Source organism: Phyllostomus discolor, chromosome 5, assembly GCF_004126475.2.
Source record: "Phyllostomus discolor isolate MPI-MPIP mPhyDis1 chromosome 5, mPhyDis1.pri.v3, whole genome shotgun sequence".
Lineage (NCBI taxonomy): Eukaryota > Metazoa > Chordata > Mammalia > Chiroptera > Phyllostomidae > Phyllostomus > Phyllostomus discolor.
Window position 1 is genome coordinate 47,024,400 of NC_040907.2, and position 18,026 is coordinate 47,042,425.

Genomic DNA, 18,026 nt, shown 5'->3' on the forward strand with positions numbered 1-18,026 from the left:
AGGTTATTTATCAGCTGAGAGACAGGCACAGACACAAACAGAATTCAGAAAGGTGGTGCAGCGCTGACTGTCATTAACTAGGGTGCGCGTGCTTACAAAAGATTTAGAGGACCTTGTAAATTATATTTTTAAGGAATATGACTTCCAGCCTAAAGTAAACCAGGTCCCAGAGCTGCCCTCAAAAACACCTGCTCTGATCTGCCCAGGCCTGTTTGTATCTCTTCTTAGAATCACTTCTTTTTTAAATAATATTTTAGTTTTTAAATTACAGCTGACATTCAATATTATATTAGTTTCAGTGCAAAACATAGCGGCGAGTAGGCATTTATATACCTCACAAAGTGATCCCCTCTGCACCCGCCTGACACACACATAGTACAGTATCACTGACTAGACAAGTGTTTCCTAAGCTGCGCTTCCCCCTGGCTGTTTTGTAGCTGCCATTTCGCACTTCTCAGTGCCATCACCCTTTACACCCAGCCCTGGTCCTCCGCGGGCGCACTAATCTTCAAGCCTGGGCCGCACTTGTTCGGGCTCCCAGTTACAGCTTGGCTCATCCACACTCTTCCTCCGGACACATGCACATATTCTCGCCTTCAAGTCAAGACTGCTTGGCATTAATTTCCTTGCAGGGACTGGCTCTTCTTCCTACCCACTTAGCCAAACTTACTAATCTCTCTATGTCAAACTCATACTAATTTAATTCTAAACTCCAGAAGGGTAGAAGCTAGGTCTGTTTTACCTGCAATGACTTACGCAGTGCCTGGAATATAATAAAGTCTCAAAAAATATTTATTGAGTGAGTAGCAAATGAGTGTGTGTATTTTATACATGGGCTACAGGAAAACCCGGGGTATGAAACAAAAGGTCCAGATGAGGCCTGTCCCAGGCAACCAGGCCTGTATGGGACAGCTCTTGTCATTCCCTTTACGTGTGTTAAGTCCCAACTGTGTACCAGCAGTCCAGTAGGTTTTGTCAGGGGTATAAAATTAAATCAGACTTGAACCCTATTCTCCAGAAACCTATAGTCCAGGAGGGGAATTTTGATGTACATGTCAATGACTGGAACACAAGGTTGACAATGACAATGAAAATGACAAAAGCCAACAAAGAAAAACTTTAATGGATGAGAAGAGGACAGAGATTAATTATGCAAGAGGATGTTAAAACTGGACTTTGCTGTCTCACTTTGAGGACAACCGTATAGGTGCTAAGTACCTCACTGTAACTTCACTGCCCAAGAGCAAAGTGCCGGCTCATATACAAAGGGCATGCCAAGACACCGGCATTGAGAACACAGAGGAGTTGATGTGCCAAAGGCCAAGCCAGGGGGCATTTCTCTGGAGAGAGTAGGCAGTGTGCTATGCATTGCCCTCTCATGGATGGAGGAAAAGGAGTTGCTTTCCTTCACCTCAAGCCACGTGAGGGGGCTCTGAGAGCACCTCAAAGTTTGGGTAACATGAGGACTTGGCCATTAGCTTAATATGGTCCTTTAAAGTGAGCAACTAGGCAGCAGCAGAGTGAAGAGAAAGGAATGTGTTGAAAGCAAGCTGCCATTCCACAAACAGCAGGGTAAACATCTGTGTTTTCCAGAAAGGACAGATGTAGATCTCATGAGAAGGAGCTAATCTGTAATCTTCTCAAAAGGGATCATACAGGAGAAGACTCCCTGGCAGGAGAAAGAGCCACACAGCACCCCCCCCCCCCACCACCACCACCAAGAAAGTCTGTGTAGGGCATGTTTGAAACCCCTGTGTAGGGCTTGGGAGTAACCCATGAAGCAGCTGTCGGAGGACAAGCATTGTGTGCATGGGGGAGACTATCATCTGAGGTCTGGGTGGGGTGCTCTCCAGAAAAGCCACAAAAGCACTTCAGGAGAGTAAGCATGCACGGGGAACCAGCAGCACAGTGCAGCTGCTCTGGCCACAGAAACTGGTGCCTTTCCTGCCAAACCCCTCTGCTGTGGCCTAACTCTCAAGGCTTAGACAAGCCTCCAGCAAGTGAGCAGAAGGGCAGCTGGGAACTGATAAGAAGCCAACCAGGAACATTATCTCCTTCATGAGCTTCTAGGCCCAGATCAGGATCCCAAAGAGTTAGGGAGAGAAGCCTTATGAGTTTGATGTTTTCATGGTTACACCAGACCCGCCTGAAGTTATGTGATTATTAGGCTAGCATAGACTTTTTAATGCTAAAACAAAGGGACTATTTATTTAGTATCTAATCATGACTGGAAACGCCATGGGATCTGCCCAATATTTCATCTAGGGAGGATTTAAACTAAGGAACAGGAATTAAGAAAGAAAAATGTTGCTGATTTGATTGCATCTATCTAGTGACAGGTTATTTAATAAAACTAATTATAGTTCTAGCTGGGAGGGGAAAGGAAAGAAAAGGAAAGACTATTCTTTAATTTTTCTTAAAATGTAATAGATGTAAGTGTATAGCTTGATAAATTTTCACATCTTGCACATACCCATCTGACCAGCACCCAGATCAACCTGTAACACCCCCGAAGACCCTCCTGGGCTCTCGTCTCAGTCACTAGTCCCACGGGGCAACCAGTGTTCTGACTTCTAACAGCGTAGAGGAGTCTTGGCTTTTCTTGTACTTTATATAAATAGAATCATACATTATAAGCACATTATGTGCTCTCTTGCGCCTCCTTTGCTCAGCATAGTGTGAGATTCACCCATATTCCTCTGTGTTGTCGCAGATCTTTTATTTTCATTGCTGTGTAGTATCCCTTTCCGAGAATATACCACACTTTACCCACACTTCTGAAGATGGGCGCTTGCCTAGTGCTGTCAGGAATGTTCTAATATATCTCTGTCTCTGGCACACCCCCAGGAGTGGAATTGCTTGTCCATAGACTATGCGCGTATGTACAGCTTGAGTAGATGCTGCAAAGATGGTTGTATCAGTTTTCACTGCCACCAGAAGCAGTCCCAACACTCCACAATCTCACCAACACGTTGAATCTTTCTGCCTTTTCATTTTAGCCATTCAGCTGCATGCAATGGAATCTCATGATGGTTTTAATTTGCTTTTTCTTGAAGACTAACAAACTTTCATGTTTATTGGCCATTTTTCTACCCTATTTTGAGAGGTGATGGTTTCAGGTTTTGCCCTTTTTCTTCTTAAAAGGATTGTCTCTCTTTTTCTTATTATTTTATAAGAGATCATTGTATATGTTTAATATGAGTCCTTTGTCAGAGATATGTATATAGTGATATCTTCCCTCAATCTAGAGGGACTTTTTACTCTCTGGAAATATTTTGATGAACAGATGTTATTAATTTTAAAACAGCCCAGTGTGCACTGTTGGGTACAGTTCCAGATAAAAATTCTTTCTCATGTATTTCTCCAATTCATTCAATGCAGTTTATAGGAAAGACTTGCCATCCCTGCAGTGTTGCATTTGTTATAAACTAGGGACCGCATATGTGTTGGTCTGTTTTTGGACTCTGTTCTTTTCTACTGGTCAGTTATCTATCCTTGGATCAATACCATGCTGTTTTAATTATTTACTATAGTTATCTGATAGTAATATCTTAGAAATTCTGAGGAATATGGACTTCAAAATCAGCTTCCCAAGTTTATGTCAATTTACCTCAATAAAGCTGAAATTAAAAATAAACTAATAAAATCAGCTTGACATTTCTGCAAAAAATATCTTGCCAGAATTTTGATTAAAATTATTTTGAACATACATAACTTTTTAGGAAATTGATATCTAAAATATTGAATTTTCTAACCTATAATCATGGTATATCCCTCTGTTTATTTAGTTCTTATTTAATTTCAGGAACATTTTTTTAGCTCTCAGCATAGAGCTCTTGTACAATTTTTGGTAGATACATTCCTATGTAGTTTTGTTATGCTATTGTAAATAGTATAGTTTTTGAACTTTTATTTTTATGTGTTATTGGTATACAGAATTATTTATTGTTATATACCTTTGTGAGGAGTAATATTTTGAAGAACTCTTATGTACTAGGTACTCTTATGATACTTTCATTTATGTTACCTCTTTTCATCTTTTCCACAATCTTGCAGGCATATTTTATCCTGTTTTGTTAGAGGAAAATAATAAGATTCAGAATAACTAGAAACATTTCTCAAAGTCACACACACAGAAAATTATATTTGAATAGGTTTTGAAGAATAGATCAATTTTCCTATTTGAAGAAAAGTAATTAAAAAGGTCATCCAGGGAAAACCATTATTAACCAAAGCAAAGAAGACAGGAAAGGACAGGTGTGATGTTCCTTTGGACTAGGCCAGAAAGGTAAATTGAGGACCAAGTATAGAACTGCCTAAGCAAAAATAAGTTTCACCTTTGCTCTTTAGCGTCCAGCCCTGTGGGATTTACTAACTCTGGGAAGAAAACTTTGGCAATGGGACTGAGACTCACGGAGTCCACAAACGGATCTTTCCATTGTGTGAAACCTCCAAGACCACTGCTGTTTTTCTGACCCCAGCAATCAGTTCCTCCTGGGCGAAGTCTGAACTGGCAGGCTCTCGACTGCCAAAAGATTTGGCAAAAACTCCCAGGGACAAAGCATCTGTCCTGTGCTTTTCCTTCTTTGGAATATTAATCCCTCCAGTCTTCATTGCTCCCAAAGCTCTCTGGTCCTTTACATAGATGGCATACATATTTTATCTGGGTTTTCTGTTTGTGCTTGGCCAGAGATTTGACCAGGCCTACTTCTCCATTGTACCCAGAAGTGGAAGTCAAACTTTGCTTTTCATTTTTTTGAGAGGTTTTTAATAAACGATTTATTTTCTAGAGGTGTAATTTATATACAGTAACTGTAAAGATCTTAAGTGTAAAGTAGATAAGTTTTTACAAGTGTATACATCCACATAAACCAACACCCCAAACATAACATGGAGTATTTTTATCACCTCAGAATATTCTTCATGCCTCTTCCTAGGCAAACCTACAGAGGGAAACATCGTTCAGATTTCCATCACAATAGTTAGCTTTGCTTGTCCTGATTTTTAAACAAATGGAATTTATACAATATGCTCAATATTGTGTCTGTCTTCTTTTACTGAGCATGTTTTTGAGGTTCATCCATATTGTTGCATTAATGAGTAGTTTATTCTTTTTTATTCCTGAGTAGTATTTAATATTATGACTATACTATATTGTCTGTTAATTCACCTGTTGATGGACATTTTGCTTATGTCAGTTCATGGTTATTATAACTAACGTTGCTATGAACACTCATGTACAAGTCTTCTTTGTGAGCATATACCCTTATTTTTCCTGGGAGCTAAACCTAACGGCAGAATTGCTGACTCATATTAATGAGTATATGTTTAACTTAATAACAGAAAATATTATTTTAAAATATCACTAGCAATATATAAACATTCTGGCTGCTTCACACCTGTATTTACTTCCTAGAACTACAATAACAAAGTACCACAAACTGGGTGGCTTAAAACAACAGAATTTCATTGTCTCACAGTTCTGGAGACTAGAAGTACAGAGTCAAGGTATGGCAAGGCCATGCTCCCTCCAAAGGCTTCAGGGGAGGGTCCTTCTTTCCCTTTCCAGCTTCTGGTAGTCCCAGATGTTCCTTGGCTTGTAGAACATCATTTCAATCTCTGCCTCCATCTTCACATGATGTTTCCTTGAAGCTCTGTCTTTAATAGGCTTTATTTTTAAGTAAGAATATCAGCCATGTTGGACTAGGGGGTCAACCCTACTCCCTCATCTAATTACATTTGAAATGATCCTATTTCCAAATAAAATCACATTCTGAGGTGCTGGGAGTTAGGATTTCAACATATCTCTTCTGTTGAGGTACGATTCAGCTCATAAAAATATTTTTGCCAACATTTGGCACTATCAGTCTTTTACATTCTAGTGGGTGAGAAATAGCACCTAATCGTGATTTTAATTTGCATTTACCTGATGACTGATGAGGTTGAGCCTCTTTTTATTTATTTATTGTTCAGCTATATATATTCTTTTTTACAAAGTGACTGTTCAAGTTTTTAAACTATTTAAAATTTTGGTCTTTTTAGTAGTGATTTGCTGGTAATGTGCTTTATTTTATCTCTGTCCATAGCTTACATTTTCACTTTTTAAAGTTTTCTTAATGCCTAGTCTAAGAAAATTTGGCTGCCCAAATTTTGTATAGATAGTGATTTGCTGTAGATGTTTTCTTCTACAGCAAAGTTTTAATATTTACATTTATTTTTTTAATTTTTAAAAGATTTATTTATTTATTTATTTTACTTCTTTCCTTTCTCCCTTCTTCTTTTTTAAAGTATATTTCATTGATTATGCTATGACAATTTTCCCAATTTTTCCTCCTTTATCCTCCCTCCATCCTGCACCCCCAACCCTCCAGCATTCCCCTGCTTAGTTCATGTCCATGGGTTGTACATATAAGTTCTCTGAGTTCTCTGTTTCCTATACCACTTTGACCTCTCCAGTCTATTTAATGCCTACTAATTATGCTTCTTATCCCCTGTACAAAGGTACCCCCATTCCTCTGCTCCCCCTCCCCACTCATAACCCTCATTGTGATGTCCATTTCTCTTATTCTGTTCCTATTCTAGTTGTTTGCTTAGTTTTTGTTTTCATTGTTTCTCTTTCTTTCTTTTTTTAGGCTCATTTGTTGATAGTTGTGAGTTTGTTGTCATTTTATTGTTCATATTTTTATCTTCTTTTTATTGGATAAGTCCCTTTAACATTTCATATAATAATGGCTTGGTGATGATGAACTCCTTATACTTGACCTTATCTGGGAAGCACTTTATCTGCCCTTCCATTCTATATGATAGCTTTGCTGGATAGAGTATTCTTGGATGTAGGTCCTTGCCTTTCATGACTTGGAATACTTCTTTCCAGCCGCTTGTGGCATGCAAGGTTACTTTTTGAGAAATCAGCTCATAGTCTTATAGGAACTCCTTTGTAGGTAACTGTCTCCTTTCCTCTTGCTGGTTTTAGGATTCTCTCTTTATCTTTAATTTTGGGTAATGTAATTATGATTGCCTTGGTGTGCTCCTCTTTGGGTCCAACTTCTTTGGGACTCTCTGGACTTCCTGGACTTCCTGGAAGTCTATTTCCTTTGCCAGATTTGGGAAGTTTTCCTTCATTATTTGTTCAAATAAATTTTTAACTTCTTGCTTTTGTTCTCCTTCTGACATCCCTATAATTGGATATTGGAACATTTCAAATTGTCCCAGGGGTTCAAAAGTCTGTCTTCATGTTTTTTGAATTCTTGTGTCTTCATTCTGTTCTGATTCGATGTTTATTTCTTCCTTTTGGTCCAAATCATTGATTTGAGTCCTGGTTTCCTTCCTGTAACTGTTGGTTCCCTGAATATTTTGATTTATTTCATTTTGGGTATCTTTCATTTGTTCTTTCACTTTTTGACCAAGCTCAATCAGTTCTGTGAGCATTTTGATTACCAGTGCTTTAAATTCTCCATCAGATAGGTTGGCAATCTCCTCATTGCTTAGCTCTTTTTCTGAGGTTTTGCTCTGTTCTTTCATTTGGGCCTGTTTGTCTCCAGGCACCTGATAAGTTGTAAGGGGGTGGGGCATTAGGTATTCACCAGGGTGGTGCAACCCTCCTTGCTGCACTGTGGTGTGGTCCCAGAGAGGGAAAAATGTGACTCACCTGCTTGTCTCTAGCTTCACATTCCAACAAACTCTCCTGTGACACTAGGAGTTTCTCCCACCGCAGCAACCTCTGTAGTCCACAACCAGCTGTGAGTTGGTTTCTCCTTAAGTCAGCCCTGGCCACTCGGCCCTCCACCTTACTGCAGCCAGCCCTACCCACCCAGTCCGCCAGCTCACCTCAGGTTCTCTCCATCCACCTCCCTACCAGTCTTATTGTTCTGTTCGACTGTTTCTTTAAGCCCATGGTTGTTGGAGTTCCATGCAGTTTGACTTTCTGGCACTTCTGGTTGTTTATTGATTTTAGATTGGTTGTTATCCTCCTTTTGGTTGTGCGAGGAAGCGAAGGGTTTCTACCTACACCTCCATCTTGGCCTGAACCTCCTAATATTTACATTTAAATCTACAATCATTTTAATAGAACAGATAGCCTACCCAATCTTAGAGGGGGAGGATTCTGTCTTTCATTAACTATGAATGTTAGCCATAGGTTTTTCAGAGGTGCATTTTATTAAATTGAGAAAGTTGTCTTCTTGTTGTACTTCACTGAGACTTTTTTCAAGAAAAGAGATTTTTTTAATTTTTTGCATATATCTAGATTTTTTAAAATTTAAGTAACCGTTGCCTTTTAAGTGTTAAACCTTGCATCCTGAAATCAACCTCTTTAGTCATGATGTATTACCCTCTTTACATGGTACAAAAGTGAATATGTTAACATTTTGCTATTGTGCATGAAGGATTCCGATCTTTAGTTTTGTATTCTAGTACTATCATTGTAAAGTTTTGGTATCAGTATTTACTGGCCTCATAAAATGAGTTGGAAAACGTTCCATCTCCTTCTATTTTAAGAAACAACTATTATAAAATTGATATTACTTGTTCCTTAAAAGCAGTATTGAGTTCACCAGCACAGCCATCTGGGCCAAAGGTTTCTCTGTGAAAAGATTTTTAATTACATATTCAATTTTTAAACAGATGTAGGACTCTTTGGATTTTCTGTTGCTCCTTTTGTGAACTGTGGTAATTGGTGATTTTCAAGGAAGTTGTCTAATTTTTAACAGTTAAATCTACTGGCACAGCACTTTTCATGATATTCTTATTATTTTGTATTAATGTCTATAGTATTGAAGTTCTGCCTTCTTTTTAGTCTTAATATTGGTAATTTGTGTTTTTATTCTTTTTACCTTTTCTTTTGACTAGCATTGGTAGAGCTTATTAATTTTGTTCATCTTTTCAAAAGACTATTGACTTTATTTTCTTTATTGCTTGTCTATTTTCTATTTTATTTATTTCCACTCATATCTTTTTTCTGTGTACTTTGTATTTAATTTGCTGTTCTTTTTCTAACATCTTACATGAAAACCTTATATTATTGGGTTTAAACCTATCTTCTTCTCTAATACACTCTTTTATTTTTCTGTCATCACTGCTTCAGCTGTACCCTACAAATTTTAAGTTGTGTTCTCATTATCATTTAATTACAAATATTTTTTTATTTTTGTGACTTTCTTGGCTCATAATTTATTTAGAAATATTATGCCTAATTTTTAAATATTTAAGACTATTCTAGATATATTTTATTATTAATTTCCAATTTAATTCCACTGTGGTCAAACAATATATTCTGTGTGATATCTAACTTTCGATATTGATTGAAATTTTTTCTATAGCCAAGAATGTGGTCTGTCTCAGTGAATGTTTCATGCACACTTGAACAGAATGTGTACACTGCAGATGCTGTACACAGTGTCCTGATGATGTCAGTTAGGTCATGTCTGTTGTCTTACTACAGCCTATTAATATGTTTTTACTACTTGTTTTATCAATTACTGAGATCATCAATTACTGTTAAAATCTCCAGCTATGATTGTTACTTTATGTCTTTATGTTATATTTTGACATATTTTGCTTCATAGAGTTTCAATCTCTGTAAGATACATATATTTTTAGGATTATTATGTTTTACATTGACCTCTATATTATTATAAAATATTATTTTTTGCTACCAATATTCCTTATTAGAAATCTAACTTTTCTTATACTGACATAGCCACACCAGCTTTCTTGGGCTTAGCATTTTCATAGTATATCTTTTTTCATCATTTTACATTCAAATGATCAGTGTCTATATATTTAAATGTCTCTCTCATAAGAAATATTAAGTTGAATCTTGCATTTTTATGTAATCTTACTATCTCTATCTCTGTCTTATCATTAGAATGTGGATCCACTTAATATAGTGAAATTATTTGTTTTCTTCTTCTCTTGATTATTTTTCCTTCTTTCCCATCTCGTTTTGGGTTTGTTGAATATGTGTTAGCAATTTATTTTATTTTTAATAGTTTTTAGCTATAAATCATTGTATGATCTGTTTTTATGTATAATGTACCTTACAACAGTAAAATCTGTCACTCACCTCATTTCTTTATGCAACTAATATTACATATTTTACTTTTAGTTGTTACAAACTTCCACAGTATACTTACTATTTTTGCTTTAAAATTTAAAATGTCTTTTAAAGTATATTTTATTAATTATGCTATTACAGTTGTCCCATTCTTTTTTCTTCCTCTATCTCCCTCCGCCCTGCACCCTCCTCCTCCAGCATTCCTCCCCACCTTAGTTCATGGCCATGAGTTGTACATATAAGTTCTTTGACTTCTCCATTTTCTATACTATTCTTAACCTCCCCCTTTCTATTTTGTACCTACCAACTATGCTTCTTATTCCCTATACCTTTTCTCCCCACATTCCCCCTCCCCACTGATAACCCTCCATGTGATCTCCATTTCTGTGATTCTGTTCCTATTCTCGTTGTTTGCTTAGTTTTCATTTCTGTTTTTTAGGTTCAGTTATTGATAGTTGTGAGTTTGTCATTTTACTGTTCATAGTTTTTTATCTTCTTTTTCTTAGATAAGTCCCTTTAACATTTCATATAATAAGGGCTTGGTGATGACAACTTCTTTAACTTTAACTTACCTGGCAAGCACTTTATCTACCCTTTCACACTAAATGATAGCTTTGCTGGATAGAATAATCTTGAATGTAGGTCCTTGCCTTTCATGTCTTTGAATACTTCTTTCTAGCCCCTTCTTGCCTGTAAGATTTCCTTTGAGAAATCAGCTGATAGTCTTATGGGCACTCCTTTGTGGTAATTCTCTCCTTTCCTCTTGCTGCTTTTAAGATTCTCTCTTTGTCTTTAACCTTGGGTAATGTAATTATGATGTATCTTGGTGTGTTTCTTCTTGGATCCAATTTCTTTGGGACTCGCTGGGCATCCTAGTCCTTTAGTCAGATTGGGGAAGTTTTCCTTCATTATTTGGTCAATTAAGTTTTCAATTTCTTGCTCTTTCTCTTCTGGCACCCTTATGACTCAGGTGTTGGGATGTGTAATGTTAGCCCAGAGGTTCCTCAGCCTCTCCTCATTTTCCAAACTCTTATTTCTTCATTCCGTTCCTGTTGGATATTTATTTCTTCCTTTTGTTTCAAATTGTTGATTCAAGTTCCAGTTTCCTTCCCTTCACTGTTGGTCTCCTATATATTTTCCTTTATTTTGCTTTGCATAGCCTTCATTTCTTCCTTTATTTTGCAACTATACTCAGTCATTTCTGTGAGCATCCTGATTACCAGTGTTTTGAACTCTGCATCTGATAGGTTGTCTATCTCCTCATCACTTAGTTCTTTTCCTGAAGTTTTGATCTATTCTTTCATTTGGGCCATATTTCTTTGTCTCAGTGCACCTGTTACATTGTAAGGGGCAGAGCCTTAGGTATTCTTCAGCACAGGGCAACTCACGTTGCTGTGTTGTGGTGCCATATGTAGAGGATGCATCATAGAGAGATTAATGCCACTTGCTACCTTGCTTGACTCTCGTCCCACTTTCAGTTACTTCCCTCACTTCCCACAAGTAGACTGTGCATTTTCAGGTGCTGGTTCCCAGGTAGGTGGGCTTGTGTACATTCTAGGACCCTGTGGGTCTCTCCACCAGACTGTCTTGTGAGACTAGGAGTTTCTCCTGCCACTCTACCCCCCACAGATTTTTATAGCCAGGGGTTTTGAGGCTTTATTTTCCCATGCAGGAACCCTGGGTTGTGTGGTTTGTTTCACTCTTCAGTTGTTCCTCCCAGCTTATCTGCACATGAATGTGGGACTGCCTGGTCTGCCAGCCTCTGCCTAGCCCACAGCATCCACTGCCTTGCCACATGACCTCTCTGCCCTGGTTGCCATCTCCACCCCTCCTACCAGTCTGGATAAAGGTTTCTTCTTTAAATCCTTGGTTGTCGGATTTCCATGCAGTTTGATTTTCTGGCAGGTCTGATTGTTTTTTGTTTTTAAATTGGTTGTTATCCTTCTTTTGGTTGTGTGAGGAAGTAAAGCATCTCTACCTGCACCTTCATCTTGGCAGGAACTCTAAATGTATTTAAAGAAGTTAAGAGAAGATAAAATAGTAATCTGTTTGTATCTACCTGTTTATCATTTGTAGTTCTCCAAGGTTCTTCCAATAGATCCAAATTTCCACCTGGTATCATCATTTTTTAGACTCAAGGATTTCCTTCAACATTTCTTTTAGTGAATATCTGCAGAAAATAAATCACCTCAGCATTTTTTATCTGAAAAATCTTTATTTTTATTTATTGTTGAAGGATATTTTTACTGAACATTGATAACTAAATTGATAGTTTTTCACTTCAACACTTTTAATATTGCATGCTATTGTGTTTTAGTTCCATTCCTTTTTGATGATAAATCAGATATCATTCTGATGAAATAATGTGTTTTTCTCTGACTTTTAAAACATTTTTATTTTTATCTTTGGGTCTTAGCAGTTAGACCATTATTTGCTTGTATATAGTATTCTTTGTATTTATCATTTTAGGAGTTCTCTGAGCTACTTGGGCTTGTGGTTGATGTATTTCCCTGAATTAAGCAAATTTTTTCATTTTACTTCTTAAAAAGAAAAATTTTACCCATTCTCTCTCCTTTTTTCTAGTATTCAAATGACACATATATCAGTCAGCTTGCTGGTTCCACGTATCACTGCAATTTGGCTAATTTTTTCAACCATTGTTTGTTTCTCTGTTCTCCAGTTTGGATAATTTTCATTCACTTTTCTTAAAATTGACTGGTCCTCTCTTATGTAGTGTTCAACCTTTTAAACATATATCCAATAATTTTTTCTTATATTGTCTTTTTCAGCTCTAAAATTTAAGTTGGTTCTTTTATACTTCCCATTTCTCTTCCAGTGTTCCCTGTCTGTTCATCTCTTCTTTTTAATTTTTTAATATATTTATAATACCTGTTTTTAAATCCCTGCCTCAATGCTAATATATAGATCACCTACTGGTTTACTTCTTTTGACTGTATTTTCTCTTTGACTGTCAGTTTATATTTTTCTGCTTCTTTAAATATCTGATAATATTTTATTTTATCCTGAATATTGTGGATGATGCCTTACAGAGATTCTGAATTTTTGTATCTTTCCTCCAAAGAAAGTTAAGCCTGTACTGGCAGGCAGTTAAATTCTTGGTGGATCGCATTAATCTTAAATGGAGAATTGTTTTAGGTTTTACTATAGTGGATTCATTTCCATTTTGCATGCATTTCTAGAGTGGAGCCCTTAGTCCTGGGCTTGCTTATAAGTTGTGGCTTTTCTGTAGTTTTAGTGAAACTCTAAGATATTTAACAAACCCTTCAAACTTGGCAGAGCTTGAACCTCAAACTTTTCCCCCAGCTCCATTCAGCTACTGAAACTTGTGCCTCCTAGCTGCTACTTTTTGTGAGGCTTCTTAAATTCTTACCCTGTGCACTTATAGTTTTGCAATCAATAAAGAGTTTTGGGGAAATCTGAATACAGAATTTGAGGGGTGGTTCATAACTATTCATATGAAAGATACATACCTTGTCACTCTGGATAGGCTGAGTTGTTCCATAATACACAATGAGAAAAAAAAATTTCAGTTTTCAGTAGCTTAAAAGCAACAAGAGTTATAGCTTTCTTGAACTAACACCTCAGCTGGTAACAATTATAGACTCTAGACTCTGGGGTTTATTTTAATGTTTATTTGAAAAAATACAATTATCACACAAATCCCTTGATTTTAATCATATTATTTAAGTTGGGCTAATTAGAATAAAATTAGTCAATTTAAAGAAAATAATTTTACAATTGATGTCTGTAAATGAAAAAACTTCTGAGAGTTGTATCTAAATCACTGATATATGACAAATAGTATTACAAATTATTCTCCTAAGTCCAAAGCAAATTTAGATTAAGGAAATGACTTAGTTTAAGATGATTACTTGAACAATAACATCATTAATTGAGGTAATGTAATCCTTTATTTAAAAAATTGATGATATTTTTGGTGATGCATCATTAGGAAATATAGTCTCATAAAAGTAGTGGATACATTTATAAATATTGAGGAATAATATGAAGAATTAACATTTAAAGTATTATAACTTGACACCTTAACCAACATGCCATTAAATTTTCCATGACTTTAGGTAAATAGTAATATTGGATCAGATGATGACTTCTCTACTTTGGATTTCTTAGTGTCTAGTTTAAAATCTGTAGACTATGTCATTATTATAATATATTTTGAGATTTGCCAATGATGATTAAAAAGAATTAGGATTTTTCAGCAAGCTTATATAATTTTTATTTTGGCCATGAATAATTTACTGCTCTTGAGCTTCCCTTTCTGCTGTTTTTTTTTTTCAATAGCATCCCCATGCAAGATTGATGAAAGATGGCAGACATCCACATGCCACTATTGTTTAAATAAAAGTCCCTGACAACCCTGAGTCAGTGTTAATGAATCAGTACACTCATAATTGGAAAATAAGCCTTTTCCTCCCTCCCCTGACTTGCTGATACCTCTCATTAGCTCATGAGAATGCTTGTGGTAAGCATCTGAAGATGAAGTTGGATGGAGAAATATTCTAATCCTATTGATGGCAGAAGAAAAGTGAAAGGAGCTGGGATTTTCCACCCTATTTATAGTGTTTTAATTAAGTTAAAACTTTTTGTGTAATTTACAAGTAGGAGGAATACACAGGCAGCTGCATTTTACATATTGAGTGGCTATAAATAGAAGAATTTAATATAGAAAAGATTAAAAAGCTATGTGGATAATGTGTGTCTGTTACCTCCTGGAACACTATTAAGTTTTTATTAAGAAAACCCAGTGTGTATAACAGCTTTTTATTTTTAAATTAAATTTTCTAAGCTAGTAAGATCAACTCCAGAATTCTGAGCCTGGGAACATATAAGAGAACCCCCCTTTGCATCCTCAGTTAAAAATCTCTAAGCACAATTCCTCATTATATGTTAATTGAATGACCTTTTAGTTAAAGTCTCTCTGCTGAGATACCTAGAACTTATTTCTTTTTGCATGCTATCAGCCTGTGACAGGGGCCCAGCACAATGTAGATCCTCAACAAATATTTGTATAATAAGGAAAAGAATAATTTTTAAAGATTAACTACATAAAAGTATTACAAATAATTGTCTAACATAGCAAATAGTATATAAAGAACAGATACAAACCTCAACATGCTAAAAAAAGGGAGAAAAATAAAAACAGATGATGAAGCAATTAATATACCCACTGTTTCTAATTAAAATATGAAATTAAGTAAATTTTCCAAGGAATTTCTAAACAGATTTCACAAAATTTTTAAGGAAATAGTGTAGTGCCACTTTTCTGAGTCTTCTCTTACAACAATCTATGTGCCAAATACTGTGTCAAGTTTGGGCGGGAAGCACATACCTGGAACATCTGGTACCTAAGTTCAAAGAAGCTGGTGTTCCAGAAGAAAAAGCTAGAAACATCCTCAAACACCATGTGGCATGAATTTAAAGGATGTAGTGGTGCTAGAATCACACAGGGAATAACTGAGTTGGGTGGCCCTCGGGGAGGGCCATTTTTTCCTCACGCATCCCAGCCAGTCCACCTTCCCAGCCTGGGCCCCTCCTGCCTCCCTGCAGTATCAGCCTGGGGAGTGACAGTGACCCCTCTCTGCTGACTCCTGAAGGTCCCTCACCCTGCCAGGATTACTCCCCATGGTGAGCCAATCACGTCTCCAGCCTAGGCCTGTAGTGCAGACTTTATTAAAGAGCTCTCGAGGAAGCTTAGGCAAACTGGAGAAATGCCAGGGTAACACAGAGAAAGACTGAGTTGTGTGGTTGTTGGCAAAACCATTTTTTTCCTCACACGCCCCACCAGTGCCACCATCCCTGCACAGAACCCTCTCTCCACGCAGCCAGTCTTGGTCTGTTTCAGCCTGGTGAACTCTGTTGGCCTTACCCTGATGATTCCCTGAGCCCTTGCCCCACCACAAAGGTCCACAGGCCCTGGCAGGTAGCAGCTGGCCATGGTGTACACTAAGAATTTTGCTGAGTGGCCTCAGGCTCAGCCCTAGCACCAAGACTTAATGTGTATCAACCTGGTGAATAGCACTTGCCCCTACTTGGTGACTCAGTAAGAGTCTTTCCCACACAACTTATGCACCGCAAAGGCTCTTGCAGTGACTGAACCTAGTGGCAGGTGGAGGTACCTTGCCCTTGTGCTGACCTGCCCTTCATCTCAGTGCCAGTGGGTGCTGACCTTGGTAGACAGCTTGGCCCCTCCTGTGTGCACCCAGACCCAACAGAGGCAGACACAGACTGTGGATCACTTGGTAGCTCCAAACAGTTACCCTGGGGCCAGTTAAAGGCAGCATCTGACATTGACCTGCAGCAGAGTCCCTCCCAAGAGGCCCCAGAACCAACACAGACAGCGCAATACAATTAGCTAACCTAAAGGAAGGTCTTGGCAGGCACAAAACCCTGATGTGTCAAATTCCTCACAGAGTAGTTGGTGTACTGTGGTTGGAGTCAATCCTCATAGCCAGCCAGCCTAAGGTCAATCCCAAACATGTATAGGACAACAACGAAGAATCAACTACAATAGGAGGGCTCACATAACCCACACAAGGGACATTCCTGGAGCACCTAGCTCACGTGATCAGGGAGACTGTGCCACTGAGCCCCACAGGACACCTACCATATGAGGTCACTATTCCAAGACTTGAGGACATAGAAGATCTATCTAAATGTACAGAAACAAATACAGAAAAGCAACCAAAATGGGGAGAAAAAAAAACATGTCCCAGATGAAAAAACAGGAGAAACCCATAGAAAAAGGACTAAGTGAAATAAAGACAGGTAATCTACCAGACACAGAATTCAAAACAATAATTTTAAGGATGCTCACAGAACTTAGTAAAAATTTCAACAGCATAAATAAGGACATAGGAAGCACAAAAAAGAACCAGTCAGAAATAAAAAAAAATGCAATATCTGAAATGAAGAATACGCTAGAAGGAACCAACAGTAGGTTATGTGACACAGAGGATCAAATCAGTGATTTGGAAGACAAGGTAGCAAAAAACAACCAAGCAAAGCAACACAAAGAGAAAAGGAATTTTAAAAAATGAGGACAGTTTAAGGAACCTCTGGGACAACATCAAGCATAGAAATATCTGCATCATAGGAGTACCAAAGGAGAAGAGAGAGAGCAAGGGGTTGAAAACCTATTTGAAGAAATAATGACTGAAAACTTCCCTAACTTATTGAAGGAAATAGACAAACAAGTCCAAGAAGTACAGAGAATCCCAAACACAGTGAATGAAAAGAGACCCACACCAAACCCATCATAATTAAAATGGCAAATGTTGAAGACCAAGAGAGAATCTCAAAAGCAGCAAGAGAAAGACAGTTAGTTACTTATGAGGGAGCTCCCATAAGACTGTTAGCTGATTTTTCAACAGAAACATTTCAGGCCAAAAGGAATTGCTACAAAATATTCAAAATGATAAAAAGCAAAGACCTACAACCAAGACTACTCTATCCAGCAAAGATATCACTTAGAATCAAAGGACAGATAAAGAGTTTCCCGGACAAGAAAAAGCTTAAGGAGTTCATTACCAACAAACCAGCATTACAAGAAATGGTAAAGGGACTTCTTTCAGAAGAAGAAGGAGCTCTGGCCAGTGTGGCTCAGTTAGTTGGAGCATTGTCCCATACACCAAAAGGTTGGGGATTTGATTTCCCAATCAGGGCACACACCTAGGTTGCAGGTTTGATCCTCGGTCAGGGCATGTACAAGAGTCAACCAGTCAATGTTTCTTTCTCCCTCCCTCTCTGTTTCTCTCTCTGTCTCTCTCTCCTTTTCTTCCTCTTTCCCCCTTTCTCTCTCTCTCAAGTCAATAAACATATTTGTTAATTTTTTAAAAAGACAGAAAAAAATGTGAATAATAAAATAACAATAAATAAATACCTATCAACAATTACTTTAAATGCACATGGTTTAAATGTTTCAATCAAAATA